Source organism: Leucopleurus acutus, assembly GCF_964270905.1.
Source record: "Leucopleurus acutus genome assembly, chromosome: 5".
NCBI lineage: Eukaryota > Metazoa > Chordata > Mammalia > Artiodactyla > Delphinidae > Leucopleurus > Leucopleurus acutus.
In genome coordinates this window covers 142,137,187-142,160,730 of record NC_139147.1, presented here as the reverse complement: position 1 = coordinate 142,160,730, position 23,544 = coordinate 142,137,187, and the positions used below count along the sequence as shown (strand labels likewise).

The following is a 23,544-nucleotide window of genomic DNA, read 5'->3' as shown; positions in this document are numbered from 1 at the left end:
GTAACCTTGGGTGTTTAATCCTCTCAAGTATTTCCATTGCCTCTGTGTGATATGGAGGTCCTGATCTTTTCTTCCATGGGCCTCCCTGTTATGTCCTAAAGGTCATCTGTAAGATACCAGGCCTGAAGGATTTCACTCCAAGAACAACATACACGTTCAAGTGGTGGTGTCTCTCTTATTTGTATTCCTGAACCAGAATTCAGTCCCGTTGGTCTCTGGAAAAAACTCAGACGTTTCTCTAATGACAATGTGTCAAAAATTGGGAACAATGAATTTAAGAACTAGGAATGAGTAAGCATCCGAAGAAACAGTAATTCAATAAGGAATTTGGCATTTATCTTCATTAGGCTACATTAGCATATATGTCCTTTCTTAAAACTCTGTGGGTATAAGTAGAGATATTTTAAAAAAAAGTAGAATAAACTACTTATTTTTCAAATCAAGAGACATCAGAGGTATATATAAATTCCCAGAAGTACATGTTCCAAACCTCTGAAAATCCTTTCTGGAATTTGGCCTGGTATATATAAATCTAGACGTGTGAGTACAAATGTTACTCATATAACTATATATGTGTCAAGCCCGAACTATTTGATTTTGCAGTGCAGTCAGTTATAACTTAAGACATTTAAATGCACTCTCTGTTTCTACTGGAGTTCAGTGCATCCCCCTGAAAAATGTAGGACTTTGCTTTATAACAGGAGAAAAGCCACGGAGAGTTATTTGAGGATGATTTATAGTCGAATATAACTTTAACTTTTTTAGGTGGAGAAATCCACCGTGTTACTTTAGATTAATTTTAGAATTTTCATCTGGAAAACAAATTAGCCAAACCCTTAATAATTCAACAAAGTAAAATACTACATATTTTTCCAAGACTTGGAAGAAATAAAATGGGGATTCTCAGTTTAAATAAAACCTTATGTGTGGTTGTAAGAATCAAATGAAAAGATGCACATAAAAGCACTTTGGAAATGGCAACATACTCAAGCAGGGTACCAGGAGGGTTCTGAGAGCCTTGTGGTAAGGAGTCTGGCTTTGGAACCATGTGTCTCAATTCCAGCGTGACTGCTCATGTGTGAGTTACTTAGTCTCTATGTGTCCCAGTCTCCACCTCTGTAACATAGGGATCACAGTAATTCCCATCAGCACATGTAAAATTCTCAGGATAAAGCCTGGCATATAGAAAGTGCTCAACTAATGTTGGTAATCATAGTGATAATGAGGATGATGCAAATGTATTGGGGGAAAATGAGAGGACAAGAAGAAGTAGTATCTGTTTTTGAAAATGGGAGATAGACCAGCTGACCCCAACTGTTTATAAAGGAGTAAACAGGATACTAGAAGCAAATTAGGTTTGGAATTAGAACAGAAAGGGATACCCAGTTCATAAATATATTCCAAGTTGAGATAATTGTCTTTCTTGGTACTGGTAGAAATATCATTAGCAGCATTTAAAATAGTTAAAACATGAAATATTTTGAGCAATCATTGCACATTTACTGTGGAGCCATGAAGTTGCAGTTTCAAAACACAGGAAGGGGGACTTCCTTGGCGGTCCAGTGGTTAAGACTCCGTGCTTCCACTGCAGGGGGCACGGGTTCAATCCCTGGTTGGGGAACTAAAATCCCGCAAGCCGTGCGGCCAAAAAAAAAGAAAAAAGAAAAAAAAACATAGTAAGGAATTATGAGATGATGACTTGGGATAATAAACCCTTTTATTGTCACGTATATGGGCTGACAGCCTTATTCCAGAATGGTAGGCAACACAGCCTGACTCCAAGGAGAGAGGGACATCTCTCTTTTCCAAAGCTGAACTCTAGTTATTCTTTATGCCTTTGACCATATTTTGCCCCCCATTTTCTAAAACAGTGGCTAAATATTCCCTACGGGAAAGCCAGAGCCACCTGGGCTTTACCTTCCCGTGCCTATGACGCATGTCATAGCAGACATATAACATGGAGAGCAGCTGCATCACTCTCCAAAGAAGTTTCCCAAGGCCAAGCAGCTCTGCCCACTCACCTGCCCCTCCCCTTGCTCCACTGCCGCCTCTGCCTGGCTGGACAACGCACCTGGACTCTGCCTGGGACGCCCCGTCTCTCCTTGCTGCCAGAGGGGCCGTTTCACAGGCTGGGTGAAACGGCCCCTGAACAGATTCAGCTCTGCTTCTCCACCAGCTGAGGGAAATGGCCTGCAGGGCTATCTCAGATCTGCCAGAATTATTCCAGCAATGCTTGGCAAGAGCCCAGGCTGTTAGTTCTTCATGCTAAAAATGGAGAATCGGGGCCAATATTCTCACTAGGATGGTCTTAATTCCAAGAGTTTAAAAATAATATATATATATATACATTACATATATATACATATTACATATATATATATATGTAATATGTATATATGTATGTGTATATATATATTCAGGGAAAGGATTGGGAAGCAGCTGGGCAGCCAGGCTGAGAGGCTGGATGAAAACAGAGCAGCTGTGTTGGTCTTAAGCCCTAGCTGGCTGCGTAACCCTTGATTTCTTTGAACTCTAGGCCCGAGGATTCGGGGCCATAAAACAGAGCTAACAAGTGCTGAACTATCTGATTTCTCATGAGTCATGAAGAGTAGAGTTGATTGTTAAGAAGTTTGCAAATGGATGTTATTGCAGAAATGCTTATAATAATAAAAGGCTAATTATAGCACTTCCCCAGGTTCTGGGACTACTGTAAAGGGGAAGATAGCACACTCAAGACCCAGCACATCCATCAGCGAGCTGGCGGCATATCTACCAAAGTAAATACTCTGTTATATATGGTGATATTTCATCTGCTGACCGGCGTAATAAGTCTTGCTGGACAGCAGCTTCAGTTTAAGATAAGCAAAGCAAGCCTGGGAGTATTTTAAAGCCCTTTATGCATAGGTATATATACCTAAAGTAGGTTTCAGCCAGAGAGTAGAGGGGTCATCTCATGCCTCTTGGTATCTTCCTGGTGTCTTATGATTAATAAAAGTCCTAGCATTCTGCCTGGCACATAGTAACTGAGAAATCATCAGCTCTGTCCCTGCCCCCTAGCATTTTGTCATCAGCGGGAGACGGCTTGGCAGACGGGCCATGGGGAGAATTGAGTGCCAAGAGCACACAGTCTAAACAAAATCAGGGGGACTTCCCCAGCGGTCCAGTGGTTAAGACTTTGCCTTCCATTGCAAGGGGTGCGGGTTCGATCCCTGGTCAGGGAGCTAAGATCCCACATGCCACGAGGCCAAAAAACCAAAACATAAAACAGAAGCAATATTGTAACAGATTCAATAAAGACTTAAAAAAAAAAAAAACATGTATTACATTAAATAAATAAATAAACAAAATCAGTGGGTTTGTTAGACTGATGTAGCCTGGGGATGCTATCTCTAGTTCCTCCTTCCAACCAGATTGTCACCTCTGTGGCACACCTACGAAGACATTTTTGAACTGTCATTGGTTACCTTTTATTCAGTGAGCGCTACAAAAGTACCAGTAGACCCAACTGCGTCTCTTACGGACACTCTAAGACGGTGATTCCCTTTAGTGAGCGCCGCTGAACAGAGTCCTACTTGTTGAGTATTGCTTACTGCGGCAGCGCGTTTTAGAAACACCATCAAAAGCCTTTAATCCTCTCTCCGTTGAATGTATCTTTGGGGTTGTTTTGGTTGTTAAAACCCACCTTTTGGCAGAGAGTGGAGTGAGCCAGGAAAAGGGAGTTGAGGTAGGAAACAGGGTGTAGAAAGTTCCTTAGAAAAACCCTGGGCCCTGTGTTACACCTTGCATTCCATTAGAGAACCACGGGGTAGAAACAAAGCACAAATCTGGCTGAGCACCTGAAAGGCAAGTTTCAGCAAGAGCGAATTTTTAACAGCTTCAAAGAGGGGGGTAAAATGAAATTCTGACAACCTTAACTACACTTCTTTCTTAAAGCATTGCTATAACAGTAAAAGGTGAAATGTCAACAGTCACGTACTATTCTGTCTAACAATAGTTGATAATTTCTCCTCCGTGGGAGCGCTTGCCCTTGTGTAGTTTCAACTCTGTATTTTGACGGGCTGCCCAAGGACAGCAATTACTTAAGCCCTTTACCTGCACTTGGGCAGCACAGCCAGGACCTGTTCGGCACTGCTGAGTCCTCCAGGGTTTTGCTCTTGGTGACTTCGGCCAAGCAAATGAGTCCTATGATATGGGCTACCTACTGCCTCTGCCTTGTAAACCACTCCAATTACCTGGATTCATCTCTGAGCCTTGGAACCACACAAATGGCCACACCTTCAGAAAAGGAGAGCCCAACCTCTTTCTCTGTGTCCAGAAAACATCTTCCTGCATCCAAATGTCACACAGGGTCTCCCTCAGAATATACTAGAAGCGTAGGCTCTGCTCATGGTTAGCACAAGTGGTGAAGAGGGTCTTCTACTTAATTTTGTTCGCTTACCAAGCATGCTTGGAACAGCTGACCTATTCACCCACCTAGCACATCTGCTGGGGGAGAGCTACCGAGATGGCTACCATACAGACCCAGCCAGCAGAAAGCTTACATTCTGTGGGAAAAGTCAGATGATAGGAGTTGTTGAGGGAAACAAGCTGAGCAGGGAAGTAGCTTGCCTCGAAGTTAGAAACTGAAATATCAGAATCACAACTCCCGTGTCCTCAGGGCTGGGCAGCTCAAAGAAATGAACGAAGGGCACTGGAAGGACATGGGGGTGGGCTGCACAGGCACCATCCTGTGGAACACCATCCCTCAGCTCCAGCTCTCAGTGCCACATGCCAGCGCTGGCCCATCATTGCCAAGCTTTCGGCCTTTTCAAAAGAATCTTTTTAATGTTGATAAGTTCACAATTTTTAACCCCTGAAAAGTCAACACCAAACTTTCTAGAGACCAAACTCGGCTCACTGGCTAGTAGTTCTTTTTCTCTGAGTTATGGTATGTGCTATCATCACATTCTCTCCCATCTTCATTGTCTTTGGCTGTCACAGGTTAGGTTCTGGGAAGCAGATTCGGAGACAGAGCTTATCCCGGAGGCCAGTTAATTGGGGTGGGGTAGGGTGGGCGGTGTTCTCGAGATTAAGACCTCTAGTAGGAAAGAGAAGGAAAAAGCTTTGGATAGAGAGAAGTTGAGCTGCAATGCAGTCTCAGTGGAGGTCTCCTTCAAGGAGGACAGAACCCGGGATGGCCTTGCAGAGTCTGCTCCAAGTTGGAAGATGGGGCCAGGCCTTTATACACTGCATAGACCAGTCACTGGATGTGGGTTGCTTTGGGAAGGGGCATGACTTTGAGGCATGAGGTTCTCTTCAGCTAAAGGAATATCCATAATATCCAATAGCTCTCCCAGAAGCTGGGGAACCAGGCCTTCCTCCCTGCAGGGGGGTCCGGGTGGTACATCACAGCATCCATGACAGTGGTAGATAGACTTTTCTGCATGTCTAGTGTTGCTTCTGCAAACAAGGTCTCCATCATCTTTGACCCGGTCTGATATCATGCCTTAGAGAAGAGATGCTCTCATGTTCACTGCTTTTCCCTTCAGTCCCATCCTTTCTCTGAACCTGTTTCCCTCCCTACTTCTGGCTGGCCTGCCTGCTTCCCATAGAGGCTATTGGAACAGCATTCCTAAATCCCCTGAGGAATTCCTAGGCCCTTGATCCAACCCCAGAGCTGCACTCCTGAGGCCTATAGTACGTATTGGGGACATTTGTAAGCATAGAGGTTCAGTCTAAGTATATGGAGACGGAATATCATGACTCACTCATTTTTTTGACACTCGCCTTTTGATGGCCTACTATGTGCCACGCGTCGAGCTGTTCACCTTGAATGCAACGTGATCCCTGTGTGCAAGAGACTTGGGTTTTATTTGGCAGTGCAGGTGCATAAGCAGACAAATACAGTGGTGGGGGCCCTCATCAGGGTGATCACGAGTGTTACCTTGGAAGGCCACTTGGATTAGAGACCATCATAATCTTGGTGAAAAACAATTCACTGAGGCAATGCCGATTGGGCCAGAGAGGGTCAGGTTATAAAATGTGTCAAGGAGGTAGAGTCTGCAAGACGCAGGGGATACTAGCACATGTGAAGAGTGGGGAAGCGAGGACCCTAACATGCTGTCCAGGTTGCAGACCTACGTGGTCGTAGATTGGGAAGGTGTGAATGAATGATGGGATGACTGAGGAGAAAATGAAGACCTAAACATACGCGGCTGATAATTAAGTGTCGTTTAATACTTAATAGCTGTTTATGGAATGTGTTCCTCCCTGTGAAATAAGGCAGGCAGTCATTAATAACTCATATATGGTCATTTTTTGATAAATGTAATTAGAGGCATGGCCAGTGTCCTATGGAAGGACAAGGGAGAGGAAGGCTTTAATTTCAGTTGATGAAATAGGAAACTCTTCTTGAAGTCGATAATAATGATTAGGATAATGATATCAGCGGAAGTAATAGCTTCTACGGATGCTTGTTCAGTATGAGGGTTGTGTTAAGTACTTTCTCATGTCTGTCTCGTTTTCACTCAATTCGTCCTCTCCACAATCCTGCAATATAGATGCTGTATCGTCATCCTCTCGGTATAGAGAAGAGGAAACTAAGGATCTCAGAAACATTAAGCAATTTGCCCAAGAGTGGATGCCAAGAAAGTGGTGGCCCTGGGATTTGAAGCCAGGTTGTCTGAAGCCAAAGTCTGGTGTCTTATCACAGATTCATACTGTCTCCTGCTTGAAACTGATCTGGAAATAAACGCGGGAGAGGGGAGCATTCAAACTGAAGTAACTGGTCTTTCAAAGATAGGATGCAATTTTGCCTCTGGGGGTAAGTGCAGGAGGTTTGACCAAATGTGAGGTACAGAAGTGGGAGCATGACTTGAAGGTTAAGTTTGTGAAATTAAATGACTGTCTCTTCATAGATGGCTTTAAATGCTGAGCTTAGGAGTTAGGGTTTTATTCTATGTGAAGTGGGGGACCAAAGAGGGATGTGAGCAAGGATGTGGTAAGGGCTGCACTGTGAACAATAATAACTCTGTTTGGGAAGGGGGGCTCGATAAATGGAGACACTGGAGGTGGGTGAATATACAGAAGGAGGAGAAAGGAGCCCCTGAATGTTGGCGAGGCTCTTTGTCAGCAGGACGAGGACAGGGCAAGTGGAAGGAAATGGAAGAGAGAGGCTTTACTGGAGGAGGGAAGGAAAGGATTTAGTCATGGCATCGACTCAGGTTTTGAGTTTGTGATCTTGGGCCCATGGGATGCAGATAAAGCTGGATGCAGAGAGAACATGTGTGCAGTTTCAGGTTGTGAGAATGGAGGTCTGGGCCTTGGGAGAGGCTCTGTCTAGAAGTCTCGGGAACCTCCACCTAGAGGGTTCGACGGACACTGGGGTTTGGATGGCGTGGGTTTGAGGTTATTGAAGAAAAGGCATCTAGGCTGAGAAGTCTGAAAGTAGACATTGAAAGAGAGGTTCCAGCCCTTCCAGTGCATACAGATCGTGTGTGTGTGCGCACGCGCGTGTGCAAATTGTAGTGTATTTTATTGTTTTCTGGGAATTCTTTAATAATTTGGGTGCTCCCCTAGATACCAGTGGGAATGTCAAAGCCAAGACTGAAAAGAAATTTCTGTTGCAGAAATTTTCACCTTAGTTGATTCTCCCAAGTAGCAGGCTGGTCGTCAGTTGTCTTTTTCTGATTATTCATAAAAACTCAGCATTTCAAATTACATTCTCATTCTCCAGCAGATGGGGCCCCATCTTTAGGACATCTGCAGAAAACCATTTATGATAGAATTCTTGTCATACCATAAAATTCTTATTAGACCTTAGAAATGACAATCAGGTTGTGTCGTGTTTCTTGCTAAAGATTACTCTCCCCTAGCCTTCCAGAAAACAGTTGTACCTTTACTTAAATTCTATTTTGATCGAGGTATTACATTCTCACAGCGCACAAATCACAAATGTATGGCTGATGAATTTCTACCTGTGTATATGCCTGTGGAACCACCGGCATACCACCAGGCAGCTCAAGTGATAGAACATCAGCACCTGGAAGGCTCCCTCCGTCATGCACTCCTTAAAGGTGACCTCTATTCTGACCACTATGACATTGGCCAGGGACACATGGGTTTTAAGTGCAATGCTTACGTATCAGTGAATTCTGAAATGTGTTTATTTGCATGTGCTGGAAATACTCTTGACTTCTTTCCAGAGGTCACTTGTACAAGAGGAACTCTTACTATTCGAGTGACTAATCCTGAGGCTTTTGCAATCAGAAGTGGCACACTCTATTTATACCAAGGGTGGAAATTATACTCAGGGTGAATGATTTTATGGACTTCTGCCCTCTAAGGGAGGTCCGAAGTTCTCACCATATTCACAGAATCGAATCTCTCCTAAATTTTCCCCTCCTCTCACCATCCCGCACACCCAAGGGTTCTAGTTGGTGTTATCTTTTTTTCTTTTCTTTTTTTCAATTTTATGGAAGTCTAGTTGATTTACAAGGTTGTGTTAATCACTGCTGTACAGCAAAGTCATTCAGGTATACATATATATACCTTCTTTTTTAAAATATTTTTTTCCATTATGGTTTATCATAGGATACTGAATATAGTTCTCTGTGCTGTAACAACAGTGGGACCTTGTTGTTTATCCATTCTATATACAATAGTTTGCATCTGCTAATCCCAACCTCCCACTCCAGCCCTCCCCCAACCCCCTCCCCCTTGGCAACCACCAGTCTGTTCTCTATGTCCATGATTCTGTTTCTGTTTTATAGATAGGTTCATTTGTGTCATATTTTAGATTCCACATGTAACTGATATCATATGGTATTTGTCTTTCTCTGTCTGACTTACTTCACTTAGTATGATAATCTCTAATTGCATCCACGTTGCTGCAAATGGCATTATTTTGTTCTTTTTTATGGCTGAGTAGTATTCCATTGTATATATGTACCATATCTTCTTTATCCATTCATCTGTCAATGGACGTTTACGTTGTTTCCATGTCTTGGCTATTGTGAATAGTGCCTCTATGAACATAAGGGTGCGTGTATCTTTTTGAATTAGAGTTTTGTCCAGATATATGCCCAGGAGTGGGATTCCAGGATCACATGGCCACTCTAATTTTCATTTTCTGAGGAACCGCCATACTGTTTTCTGCAGTGGCTACACCAACTTACATTCTCTAGTGAGTGTTATCTGAATGAGATTTCTTTATAATTATATTAATCAATTTATATTATATGAGTAATACTTTATAATACTTCATCTTCTCCTAATCATTCTTATGTCCCACTCCAGAAGTTCGCAGAGTTCTTACAGTTTCCAACACATAGGAGTACAGAATTCAATAAATGACCAGGCAAAATCATCCCTCTTATTAAACGATTCAGGAAACCTGAAAACAATACAGAATGGTCTTGTTTACTTTCTGCTCCCTAGGGCTCCTTCCATAGGTTGATCTATGATTGTGCTCTATGATTGTGCTGTAAGTCCCAATTTGCCCCTGTTTAGAAACCAAGATGAAAAGGTTGAGGCACATTTCTTCAACAAACTCTGATGAATGAAGGGGTGATTGGTGGTCCCACATTAAGGTTGCAAGACTTGATGTGGGGGCTTCCCTGGTGGCGCAGTGGTTGAGAGTCCACCTGCCGATGCAGGGGACGTTGGTTCGTGCCCCGGTCCGGGAAGATCCTACATGCCGCGGAGAGGCTGGGCCCGTGAGCCATGGCCGCTGAGCCTGCGCGTCCGGAGCCTGTGCTCCGCAACGGGAGGGGCCACAGCAGTGAGAGGCCCACGTACAGAAAAAAAAAAAAAAAAAAAAGACTCGATGTGGCCCAGACTGCTGGTGCTGCTGAGACAATTCTACAGACTAAACCAACATCAGAGAGAGACTAGCAGTAGTTAAGTAGAAATAGAGACCAAGAAAGATCTCTTTGGTTATTAATTTCAAAAATTTTTCCCCTGGTTGTTGAGAGTATGCCTTTTTGAATTGTTGTAGGAGCTGGTAGTTCCATCAAGAGAAGATGCTCTAAGGTGAATTGGGTTAAAGAGATTTCTTTATTCATTAATCAAAGTCAAGAGAATCTTGTTTCCTCCACATTGTTCCTTTCTGTGAAAGGACAATGGCATTTGGGACTGAATTCCCCATCTTTCTTTAATGAGAAAAAAATGTGTGTTTGCATGAGTATACACCTTTCTTTAACGAGAAAAAAATGTGTGTTTGCCTGAGTATACAAACACACATAAGAATGCTTGTGAGAACTGTTTACTCTACACTTAAAATAGACCTGAATTGAGTTGGCAAGAAAAGAGAATTGTGTTAATAAGAAGGTTTGTCAAAGTTACAATTATAGTCCTAGTGACAACATATTAAGAAACTATTTAATTACCCACGTTGACTGAAGGAAAAATTTTTAAGGTACACTTGATCTCATGTCATCAACAAGAAAGTAATAGTTATGTTATGGTAATTTTTTTATTCCATGTACCTAGTAAAAATGTAAACAAATGCAAATATTTAAAAGAAAAAGTGAATCTTTTTACTTTTCACTCCCATCTATTGCCTCAGCCCCAATCCCTAGATAATAGCTAATAGTTTCTTCCAGATATTTTTAATGCAAGTACAGAATGGAAGGATGGAAGGATGGATGGACGGATGGTTGGATGGATGGGTGGATGGATGGATGGCTATATAGACTGAAATGCATACTTATTTATTTCATTTCTAAGTCACCTACCTTGTTGAGGATTCAATGACGAGCAAAAATAGATACGCCATCAACTTTCCTAGAGATTATAGTGTAGCAGAGGAAAATAGGTATTAATCACACATAGGTAAATGTATAATTATAAATTAAATGCAACCAAAAAGGAGCATGTGAGTTTCTCTGAGGAAGTGACAATGGGGCTGAAATCTGAGGGAAGAGTGGAAAACTGAGTTAGATTAGAGGGAAATGTTCCAGAGAGAGACAAAGGTAAGTTCAAGTCTATGTGCCAGGAGCACCAGAGCCTGTTCAGAGTGGCTAAAGTTAGACTGAGCAAGCGTGGGGAGAAGTACCTAGTTGGACTCCAGTTAGGAGGCTATTGCACGGCGTAAGGGAAGGAACAAAGGCAACTTGGACTAGCACATCGTTGAAGAAAGATGGAAGCATTTCATGGGATTTTGGAAACTAAATTCCACATGATTTAGCGATGGATTGGATGTAGATGGTAAGGAAGGAAGCAAGAAACAGATACTCTTTGTTTGTTGGTTTATATACGTGGAATTATCCTACAGTCATTGTTCTGACTCTGCATTTTTTCTTTTAATAATATGTTTTGGAGAGTCCCCTACCACCCCTCTCCCCCCACCCCCAGTTTCAGTAACGTCTTTTAAATAGGCACACTATATTTCATGATACAAATGTGTCATAATTCTTTTCACGAGTACCTCATTGCTAAACAGAGATTGCTTTTGTTTTTTGTTTTTGTTTTAATTTGGAGGGAGGTATTTCAAACAATAGTACAATTTAAAATAACATACTTATACTGTACATTTGTGTTTGCAGACTTAGGCAAATATGATGTGCTAAATTCCCACCAGGGTAATTGTTGGGTTAGAAAATGGTACACTTAATATTTAATAGATATTTTCAAATTGCTCTAAAACAAGTTTACAGCATTTTATACCATCACCAGTAATTTGTGAGACTGTGTGGTTCCACATACCATCAACAACTTTAACAAAGTTTTTAAGTTTTGCCAGTCTGATCAGTACTAAATCTCTTTGTGATTTGTCTTCCTTTAAAATAAGTTTGAGTGTATGTGTATATGTGCGTGTGTGTGTGTGTTGGCCACTAGTACTTATTTTTAGTGTGACCAGCCTTGCTCATAATATTCATCCATCTAACGATATTTTTCTTTATTTTAAAAAATTTTTTATTGAGAACATAAGTTTCTTGTCTAACAAATAGATAAAAATAATTCAAATATATAATCATCACCGTAGATGCCACAGATACCAAAAAGGCATTTAACAAAATTTATCAACTATTTTCCCCCTGATTAATAGCTCTCCAGAAGTGGTGTTCTGGTCTTTATTTTGTATTCTGAGCTCTACTGTCTCTCTTTTCTGTTCTTTCTTCTATCTTTGCATCTCATCTTTGATTCATTCTTTCATCAAATTCATCATTTTTAATGTCTTCTATGATGCAAAGTATTCATTATAGAATTTTTCTTCTGTTTCTCAAGGCTTTTTTTCTAGAATGTATCTTTCATCAGTCTCTATTTGATACCTTTCTCTCTCCCTCCCTCTTTCCTTCTCTCTTTTATTTCCTCTATGTTTTCTGGTTTTTGCATAGTTGCTATGCCATTGGTTTTCATGTTTCTCATATTCATGTGGGACACGCTAGCTAGACCATCTCTTTTCCCAAATGTTGTATCCATGAACCACACGTATCATCCCATCTGCTCTGAGACCTGTTTATATTCTCTTAGAACTTAAGTTTGAAGCCTGGGTATTACTAGGATTTTACTTTTGCTTGAAGGCAGAGAAAAGGATTCAGCTGGGAGACATGGAGCTGTAACAGTTGATGAATTTGGGCTCTATTCTTTGTTCTGCAGCTTTATTTAGCATTTCATACTGTTGTATTTTTTAAGAAGGGACATAGTCTAGTCCAAACAGTGGGAACCCTTGGGTGCAGACTATGCTGTAATTTGGAAAGAGTTTTTGGAGCTTTTGATTTTGACAGAGACATGCACTTACTTCCCCAGCTTCAGCTCCCCCTTCCAAAGAGTCATTCTCACTTTAGGTGAGTCACTATCATGGTGGTGAGTCAAGACTCCTACTCTTAAAGCTTATTCTGTAAAAATATTGTGCCTACACTGCCTATTGACCCCTCAGAGTGCTGCCCTCTGAATCCTGGGGCATTTGTGAGATTTCCCCAAAATTTGTTCAAGTCTCCCAGAACTGCTTTCTTCTCTTAGAGTTGCTTTGGAGTTAAAGAGTAATTCCTTTTGGGTCTCTACACTGTTGTATCTCTCATTCCCTGATCACCATCTTTAACATATTGTTTTGCTAGATTGTATTTCTTCCTTTGTTTGAATGTTGTTGTTGTTTAATGTTTGAAATTTTTATTCCTTTTACTAAATTTGGAAAAAGGGAATTCTGGTTGTGTGACAATGGCTACATCTTTTAGCCTTTGGAGTTCAAAAGTTTTATCTGCAAAATGGGAACAAGGAATTGCTACCCCATCTGCTTTGGGGGGTCAAATTAGATAATGTATTAGAAAGCACTTTGTGATAAGCAACTTAACATTACACCACAGGGAACTAAAAAGGAAACAAATTAAGCCCAAAGTTAGCAAAAGGAAAGAAATAATTAAGATTAGAGCAAAACTAAATGAGATAGAGCATAGGAAAGCAGTAGAAAATATTTTTTAAAAAGCCAAGAGGTGGTTTTTTGAAAAGATTTTTTTAAAAAACTGACAAACCTTTAGCTAGACTACCAAGAAAAAAACGAGAGAGAACTCAAATAAGTAACAATTATAAATGAAAGCAGAGACATTACAACAGATACCACAGAAATATAAAGGATCATAAGAGACTACCATGAACAATTATAAATCAACAAATGGGACACCTAGAACAAATGGATGCATTCTTAGAAATATATAACCTACCAAGACTAGATTATGAAGAAATAGAAAATCTGAACAGACTAATTATGAGTAAGGAGATTGAATCAGTAATCAAAAACCTCGCAGCAAAGAAAAACCCAGGACCAGATGGTTTCACTGCTGAGTTCTACCTAACACTTAAAGAAGAATTAATGCCAATCCTTTGTAAACTTGTCCAAAAAAAACTGAAGGGAAGGAACACTCCCAAACCCATTTTACAAAGCCAGCATTATGTGAATACCAAAGCCAGATGAGAACACTACAAGAAAAGAAAACTTCAGACCAATATCCCTGATTAATATAGTTGCAAAAATTCTTGACAAAATATTAGGAAATTTAGTTCAACAGCACATTAAAATGATCATACACCATAATAAGCAGGATTCATCTTGGAATGCAAGAATGGCTCAACATAGGCAAACCCATAAAAATGCAACATCACATTAATAGAATGAAAGATAAATATACAGTCATCTCAATAGATGCAGAAAAAGCATTTGACAAAATTTAACATACTTTCATGATACAGACTGTCAACAAATTAGGTATAGAAGGATTGCACCACAGCATAATAAAGGCCATATATGACAAGCCCACAGCTAACATCATACTCAGTGTTGAAAACTGAGAGCTTTTCCTCTAAGATCAGGAACAAGACAAGGGTGCCCACTCTTACCACTCCTATTCAACATAGTACTGGAAGTCCTAGCCAGAGTAATCAGGCAATAAAAAGAAATAAAAGCCATCCAAATAGGAAAGGAAGAAGTAAAATGTGATCTTATACATAGAAACCCTAAAGACTTCATTAAAAATCTGTTAGAATTAATAAACAAGCTCAGTAAAGTGGCAGGATACAAAATCAACATACAAAATCAGTTACTTTTCCATACGCTTACAACAAATGATGAGAAAAAGAAATAAAGAAAACAAGCCCATTCAAGATAGCATCAAAAAAAATAAATACTTAGGAATAAATTTAACCAAGGCGATGAAAGATCCATACACTGAAAACTGTAAGACATTGATGAAAGAAATCTAAAATAAATAAATGAAAGATAAATAAATGGAAAGATATTTTGTATTCATGGATCAGAAGAATTAATATTGTTAAAATATGCATACTACCAAAAGCCATCTATAGATTCAATGAAATTTCTATCAAAATCTCTATAACATTTTTCACAGAAATAGAAGAAACAATCCTAAACTTTGCATGAAACCACAAAAGACTCCAAATAGTGAAAGCAGTCTTGAGAAAGAAGAACAAAGCTGGAAGCATCACACTTCCTGATTTCAAACTGTTCTACAAAGCTATAGTAATCAGAGCAGTGTGGTACTGGCAAAAAGCAAACATGAAGATCACTGGAACAGAATTGAGAGCCCAGAAATAAACCCACACATATATGGTCAACTAATACTTGACTTCAATAAATGGTGCTGGGAAAACTGGATATCTACATGCAAAAGAATGAAACCAGACCCTACCCTACACCATACACAAAATTAACTAAAAATGGATTAAAGGCTTAAATGTAAGACCAGAAACCATACAAATCGTAGAAGAAAACATTGGGAAAAGACTCCTTGACATTGGTCTTGGCTATGATATTTTGGACATGATACCAAAAGCACAAACAACAAAAGCAAAAATAAATAGGTGGGACTACATCAAGCTAAAAAGCTTCTGCCCAGAAGAAGGAATGATCGGCAAAATTAAAAGGCACTCTACAGAATGGGAGAAAATATTTGCAAATTATATATCAGGTACAGGGTTAATATCCAAAATATACAAGAAACTCATACGACTCAAAGGCAAAAAAAAAAAAAAAAAAAAAAAAAAAAAAGAAAGAAAAGAAAAAGAAAAAAAAATTCGATTTAAAAATGGGCAAATGACCTGAATACAAGAATACCTCCTTTTATCGTGTTTTGCTGTATTGAGCTTCACAGACATTGCATTTTTTTGTTTTGAAAATTGAATGTTTGACGCAAACCTGCATCAATTAAGTCTATTGGCACCATTTTTGCAACAGCACTAATTTTTAATTATGGTGTGTACATTGTTTTTCAGACATAATACTATTGCACACTTAACAGACTATGGTATAGTGGAAAGATAACTTTTATATGCACTGGGAAACCAAAACATTTGTGTGACTTGCTTTATTGTGATACTTGCTTTATTGTGGTTGTCTGGAAGTGAACCCACAATATCTCCAAGGTGTGTCTGTACATTTTTCCAAAGGGAGTATACAAATGGCAACAGATATATGAAAAGGTGCTTAATTACACTAATCATGAGGGAAATGCAAATCAAAACCACAGTGATATATCATTTCACATCTGTTGTTATGGCTATTATCAAAAAGACAAGAGATAACAAGTGCTGATGAGGATGTGGTAGAAAAGAGAAATCTCCTGCACTGTTGGTGGGAATGTTAATTGGTGCAGCCACGATGGAGAACAGTCTGGATGTTCCTCAAAAAACTAAAAATAGAGCTACCATATGATCCAGCAATTCCATTTCTGGGTATATAGCTAAAGGAAATAAAATCACTGTCTCAAAGAGATATCTGCACCCCAATGTTCATTGCAGCATGATTTATAATAGCCAAACATGGAAACAACCTAAGTGTCTATTGAAGGATGAATGGATAAAGAAATGTTATATATAATCTGACCCCTCCCTAACTCTCTGTCTACTCCTACTCTCTTCTAGTTTCCTGCAATTTCACACACACACACACACACACACACACACACACACACACACACACACACAATGAAATGTTATTCAACCAATAAGAAAGGAGAAAATCCTTCCATTTGTGACAGCACGGATGAAACTGGAGGGTATTATGCTAAGTGAAATTAAGTCCGACAGAGAAAGATAAATACTTTATGATCTCACTTATATGTGGAATCTAAAAAAAACCAAACTAACTCATAGAAACAAAGAATAGATTGGTGGCTGCCAGGGGCAGGGGTTGGAGGAAAGGGGTGAAGGTGGTCAAAGGATACAACCTTCCAGTTATAAGAGAAGTAAGTTCTGGGATCTAATGTATGGTGAGTACAGTTAAGAATACTCTTTTGTATACTTGAAAGTTGCTAAGATAGTAGATCTTTAAAGTTCTCACCACAAAAAAGTAACTCTGTAGAGTGATGGATGTGTTAACTAATCTTGTTGTGGTTACTTTGTACACTCAGACTTACACAATATGTCAGTTATATCTCAATAAAACTGGAAAATGTAGCAAAAAAAAGAGATTTTTTTAAGCTGTAAAGTTCTTTAAAGGTGTAAATTATTCTTACCATTATTTGCCTAGATGGGACACACAGAGACAAAAGTAAAGACTGGGATGATATATTCCGAGCACCAAAATGATAGAATGTGTGTTCATACAGTTCAGCATTTAGGGCTGGTATGTAAAGTGAAATGGACCCAAAAGGAATAGGAATTCTGAGACAGGAGTAGGGAGGGTACAAACAAGGAAATGGTGGACGAGGACACCCGGTATGTTTAGAGACCACTGAGTCTCACAAATTCATTGAAATTGCAGGAAACTGGGAAAGGGTAGGGGGAGACAAACGTCGAGAGCTAGGGAGGGGTCAGATTATATAGACCTGACCCAGGAACCAGGAAGTTATTATGAATGTAGGATAAAGTCTGGATTTGACTTGAAAACCTTAGGAGGAAGCTTACACTCGATGTTTAGGGGTGATTCTCTGGCCATGGCATTCAGGAAACAATGAAGATGAGTAGACACTGGATGAGGGTGTTCCATACGAAGGTGAATGTGCATCTGGTGTTTTTCACTCAGACTGTCAGGTGTAAACTTGCTGTCCCAGAGTAGTTACCCATAGGGGCCCCCTTCCCTCCAATGCTGCTTGTGAAGAAATGATGGTAAGAGCTGTCAGGACCTTGACCAAGGTTAAGGAAACGGGCAGGTAAACGAAGGGGCCGGTGGCAGGATATGAAAACAACAACAACAACAACAAAAGAATTGGTAGAAATTGATGCACTCAAGTAGGAAGTGGGAATAAAAAGGGAGAGTGTGAGAGGTGGGTCCAGATTTTCTGCTAGAGAAACTGGGATCATAGTGGTGACAGTGATTTCAAAAAAGAGATATGGTGGAAACTGGAAATAATATGGAGAACAAAAATGAGTTTGCTGTGGACTGTTGAGCTGTAGGTGTCAGTGAGGCTGCAGACTGATTTACCACTCCTAGACTTGTGTGATGGCGTGAAAGAGTTGTTCACCATGTTTATCAGACATTCATGGGCTGTGCCCGGCACTGTGCAGCCAGGCAGACATGAAGTGACATATGGAGTTGTGTCCCAGCACCCTCGTGCCAAATAGGAATCACCTTGTCGTGCTTTCCACTCCTAGACAGAACAAATAAGCAAACACCCCAGCATGTTCTCTTAGAGCTCAAAACCCTTCCCACTTCAAGGTGTCCCTCTTGGCTTCAGACATGGGTCTCTCTTCATGTCAGAGAACATTCTCAAGACTTCTGTCCCGTTGGGGGCTCGACACCTAACAAATGGCAGTTGACCTTCCTTATCTTGCTCGGTTTGTGGCTTTCTGTGACCTAATTGAACACCTTTCTCGATAAGTTGTAAGAAAAATAAATTACAAAATACTACCTATAGTTGTAACATTTAGGGTACAGTTATGAAAATTTGCACATGTGTGAATGTAGAAATGAACACATAATCGTATGTGTAAAGGTATATGTGTAAATACATGTACATATATACACATATACATGTACATGTGTATACACACATATGCATCCCAAGGCAGTGTTGTGCTTAAATGCACAGGCTTTGGGATTAGGCAGGGCTGTGCACCCCTCGTCTATAAAGTGGGAATAATACCTGCCTCAAAGAGCTGTTATAAGGTTCAATGAGATGATGATTATAAAATGCTTTCAAATGATTCTGGCATTAAAAGCAGACAAAAAAGACTGGAAAAGATATACTCAATTGTTAAAAAACAGTTACATTTGACTTGCAGAATTTTGATTTATTTTCTTTTTTGGCCACACCACGTGGCATGCAGGATCTTAGTTCCCTGACCAGAGACCAAACCCGTGCCCCCGTCAGTAGAAGCAAGGAGACTTAACCACTGGACCACCAGGGAAGTCCCTGGTTTCTTCTTTATATGCTTATTTCTTACCTAGAAAGAAGATTTTCTCTGTTATCCATCATAAAAAGACAAATGAAGATAAAACTGATTAAAAAAAATTTTATTAACGAGTTTTCTAGAATAGCCGTTACCAACAGGGAAAAAATTCAGACATGTTAATTAATGAGTTTCTGAGTTCAAAATTCTCAGTTCGTGTATTTCCTATCCCTGGCACCTTCCTCGTGTCTCTTTGAAGGCCTTTCTCAACGGTTCCCCTTTGAAAGAAGAAAGGCTTGGTGGCCCATTGTAGTAGGACCATTGTCACCCAGCCTTGAAGAAGTGACAGGCCATTAGGTCAGCAGGCAGAAACCCAGTATTTTTATAGATTGCTTGGCTTTGTCTTTATTTATCTTTCTGTTTTCTCACTTCTTAAGAACTAACCTTTCCCGGATCACAAGGCTGAAAGATGAGTGGCATTGTCTCTTTTCAAATACGATAGGAGTCTCCCAGTAAACATATGTTTTCATTACAACAAATCAGAAGCTACCTTTCGATCTAAAGCAAGTGGTTATTCACTATGGGACTTTCAGATCCTAACAAATGCATGGATGGCCAACAAATATAATTTCACTACATTTATCCAAATATTTGCACAGTCTTTTCTCCTTTTTTTTTTCATAACATCAGTCCTAAATCATCGTGTGTAATTTTATGTATTAGTAAGTGGAGATGTTAAGGGATTAGATCAAAATCTTCAAGAGACAGCAGGATTGAAGGAAAACAATAATCCCCTTACCTGATTTAGTCTCTGCTTCGTTCACACTGAGTTCCTCTTGAGCCTGTGCTACTGGATGATTGAATTGGTTTAATTCAACCTTGTAAACAAAAGGAGAAAACTTGGTCTAAGAATTAGCAAATGGGGGCATTGGGAGACTATATGAGCTTTTTCTTCACTTGGTCACTGGATTCCTGTATCTCTCATCTTACACCCTTTCTTTGTTGGCTTGAACAAGACACTTTTATAAATCAGCATTAACCTGTTATCTAGCTGACTTTGGAAAGTCCCTTATTTCATAGACTCATGAAATTTTGTAGCTAGAAAGAGCCCTAGAAGGCCTCACTTCTCAGTTTACAGGGCCGGGAGGGCGGGAGGTGGGGAGGTAAGAGATTTGCCCAAGATAATACAGCTCTTTAACAAGGAGCCAGGACTATCCATTTTCAGCTATCAGATGTTGACACTGTCACCAGTAAGTTACATTCTGAGTCACAGTCTGCACGGTCTAGCATACGTGCTACCCTGAACCTCTAAGGCCCTGTCTGAACTGTTATTGCTTAATAATCTAGAACGAGAACACTTCTGAATCCCGCCCTACCAAGTTTGCAACATCCTGTGGATGCAACTAAATCCTAGGGCACAAATGACATCATCATGGCTGCATCTCTGCTTCCTCATCTCTTGACCAAGGTCACTTCGCATAGCAGGTGGGATGCCATCAGCACCCCTACTTTCACATCACACTAGTTGAATGCCCACATTTTCAGGGGATAAGTACCAAAGAGGACTGTCATTGGCCCAACTTGGGTCATGTGTACATCCCAGTGTCCAAAAGGTAGGACATTCTATGTCTCCTGGTCACTTGGCCACTGGTGAGCATGGAGGGCCCTGGCTAAACCAAACAGAGTATGTTCCTTTATAGGAAGAAGTCCTCGTGCTATACATTTGTGTTCCTGGAAGTAGGAGAAAGACATGCCGGGCAAACAGAAACAACTATCCACTTCAGGTATCGACCACACAGCAGGTGCACTAAAGCTTTTATTTGATGGAGGCAGTCGTGGATGTGACAATGTGAAAACATTGGCTTTTGTCGTTCTTTAGAGAGGGATGAATTTTTACCTGGCAGGCATTTAGTCTTCTGGCAGATGACCTGGAGCTAGCCTTGGCTTTAGGCTTTGTTGGGGACAATCTAGAGTGGTCATTACTTTAGGACTAGAGCTGTCCTTCTAAGGTATTGCATTTTGGGGGTCTTAGCTGAATCTTGGGAGAGTTGAGCAAGGTCTCTTTCCTCTGGCGGGCTGGAACCCTATCTCCTGGCAGTGTGCAACCTTCAGAAACTCTCCTTACAGAAGAGCTGTTTTGGCTAGACCTTGGCTATGCTCTGCTGAATATTCAGCTAAAAGCTCAAGGGAACCTCTCTGCATATTTCAGGAGTTCTTTCATTCTGCAGCTTCTTCAATACCCTGCCCCACAAGTTCCTGAGGTATCTGCCACCCAGATCTCAGTTTCCTCCACTCAGCTGCTCTCTGCTTGGACTTCCCTTCCCTGAGCTGCAGCACGAAAAGTGCCCCCAGGCAGAAAGCCAAGAGAGCTCATCTCCCGAATGCACTATCTGTTGTCCAGTGCCTGAAACTGTGGCTTCAAGACTTGGTACAGGTTTTTTTGTTTTTTTTAACATCTTTATTGGAGTATAATTGCTTTACAGTGGTGTGTTAGTTTCTGCTTTATAACAAAGTGCATCAGCTCTACGTATACATATATCCCCGTATCTTCTCCCTCTTGCATCTCCCTCCCACCCTCCCTATCCCGCCCCTCTAGGTGGACACAAAGCACCGAGCTGATCTCCCCGTGCTATGTGGCTGCTTCCCACTAGCTATCTATTTTGCATTTGGTAGTGTATATATGTCCATGCCACTCTCTCACTTCATCCCAGCTTACCCTTCCCCCTCCCTGTGTCAAGTCCATTCTCTACATCTTCATCTTTATTCCTGTCCTGCCCCTAGGTTCCTCAGAACCTTTTTTTATTTTTATTTTTAAGATTCCATATATATGTGTTAGCATACGGTATTTGTTTTTCTCTTTCTGACTTACTTCACTCTATGACAGACTCTAGGTCCATCCACCTCACTACAAATAGCTCAGTTTTGTTTCTTTTTATGACTGAGTAATATTCCATTATATATATGTGCCACATCTTCTTTATCCATTCATCTGTCATTGGATACTTAGGTTGCTTCCATGCCCTGGCTATTGTAAATAGAGCTGCAGTGAACATTGTGGTACATGACTATTTTTGAATTATGGTTTTCTCAGGGTATATGCCCAGTAGTGGGATTGCTAGGTCGTATGGTAATTATATTTTTAGATTTTTAAGGAACCTCCATACTGTTCTCCATAGTGGCTGTATCAATTTACATTCCCACCAACAGTGCAAGAGGGTTCCCTTTTCTCCACAGCCTCTCCAGCATTTATTATTTGTAGATTTTTTGATGATGGCCATTCTGACTGGCGTGAGGTGATACCTCATTGTAGTTTTGATTTGCATTTCTCTAATGATTAGTGACATTGAGCATCCTTTCATGTGTTTGTTGGCAATCTGTATATCTTCTTTGGTTGGTCCAGGTTTATCGTTGGTAATATCCATTCATCCCTTAGAGCAGGTGTGATGCTACAACTGAAGCACAAATAGATTTGCTCCATCACCAAGTTTGTCTCTATATGCAAGCCTACTTTATATTCACAGAAAGTTTCCCCAAAACGCTGAGGACAAGTTTAAGCCCCTGTAAATGAGTTATGGGAGCTGGTAACTTAATCTGGGGTCAATCCTTTGTGAAAAGATAATAATTCTTTCCTCATTTATGTACATTTCTATAAATTCTAATATTTATTTATCTCTTTATTTTCTTTTAAGTGGGGATACGATCATCCGTTGAAAAAGCTTTGGAATAAGAGAAAGAGAAATGGACTTAGAGTCAGAATATCTGGCTTCAAATTCCAGTGGACCTCAACATCCTTGGGCTTGAGGTTGTCTGTAAAATGGGGGTGAAAATACCAACTTTTTAGACTTGTAATGATAACGTTGACAATACTTTCCAGACTCTTGTTATTTTCTGTTAATTGTAGTATAGGAGACTAGACAAATTTAGAATTAGGTGACATGGAAACATGATCTTGAAGTAGCTTTTTTCTTTCTTTTCTGTATAGCTAAATGTAATATTAATAGAACGTTTGAACATAAAGCATTTCAGGGCAACCAAAAAAATTATTATTTAAAAGGAAGACAGCGTATGCCACTTTAAAATATGTCTGTTAGCACTTGGCTTTGCCTCAGAGAAGTTTGCATTGCTTTGCTATTAATCCCTGAGTCATAAAATCTGAGCCTTTGTAAAAGAAAAGTAAAGCAGAGGGGAAAAAAATGTGTGCAAAAGAATTTGCGTATTTGAGTTTTGGATCTCTAGTGTTTAACAGTTTCATAATCCAGGTTTATAACTTGTTGAGAACAACAGACTAACTATTTTAAGTACACTAGCTTTGCTAAAGATTAACTTTGTACATGCCTGGCAGATATGGTCAAATTTAAGCTTTGAGGGTAATAGAGAGGAATATTTTCCATCACTGCCTGTTTTCTGGATTTTTAGTAAGACACTAACACCCATCCTCTTTGAGTGTGTTAAGTTCATCTGCAAAGAAAGTGATTTAAACATTGTATCTTAGTGCACAGACTCTTAGAGGAAAGTGGAATAAGTAGGCCTCGAGAAACCAAAACTTCATTTTATCCTCACGTTACTTTTTATATCTGTTTGTATTCATTTTATATTCTCATTGAAATATAGAGAAAAATAAAATATTTAAGAATCCTCATCCTAACATACATAGTCTGACCTGGATTCCACAAATGCTTTAATTCACAGTCATTTTATATGATTTGAAAATTTTATCATTGCTCAATTTCTTTTTAAATCATAGTATCAATCTTAAAGACATTTTATTCCAGCCAGAAGTTATAC

The 23,544-nt window shown here is 40.0% G+C and overlaps 1 protein-coding gene across 15 annotated transcripts in view; it reads left to right on the top strand.

Annotated features, from left to right (window-relative positions):
- THRB (thyroid hormone receptor beta) overlaps window positions 1-23,544 on the top strand; it is a 393,807-nt gene that overhangs the window by 113,626 nt on the left and 256,637 nt on the right. Inside the window, exon 1 of one of the 15 annotated variants that reach the window (XM_082840491.1) lies at window positions 5,745-8,054. The exons of the other annotated variants lie outside the window; for them this stretch is intronic. The gene's annotated coding sequence lies outside the window, so the exon portion shown is untranslated. Of the gene's footprint in view, window positions 1-5,744; window positions 8,055-23,544 lie in introns of those variants that run through there. 15 annotated transcript variants of the gene reach the window in all.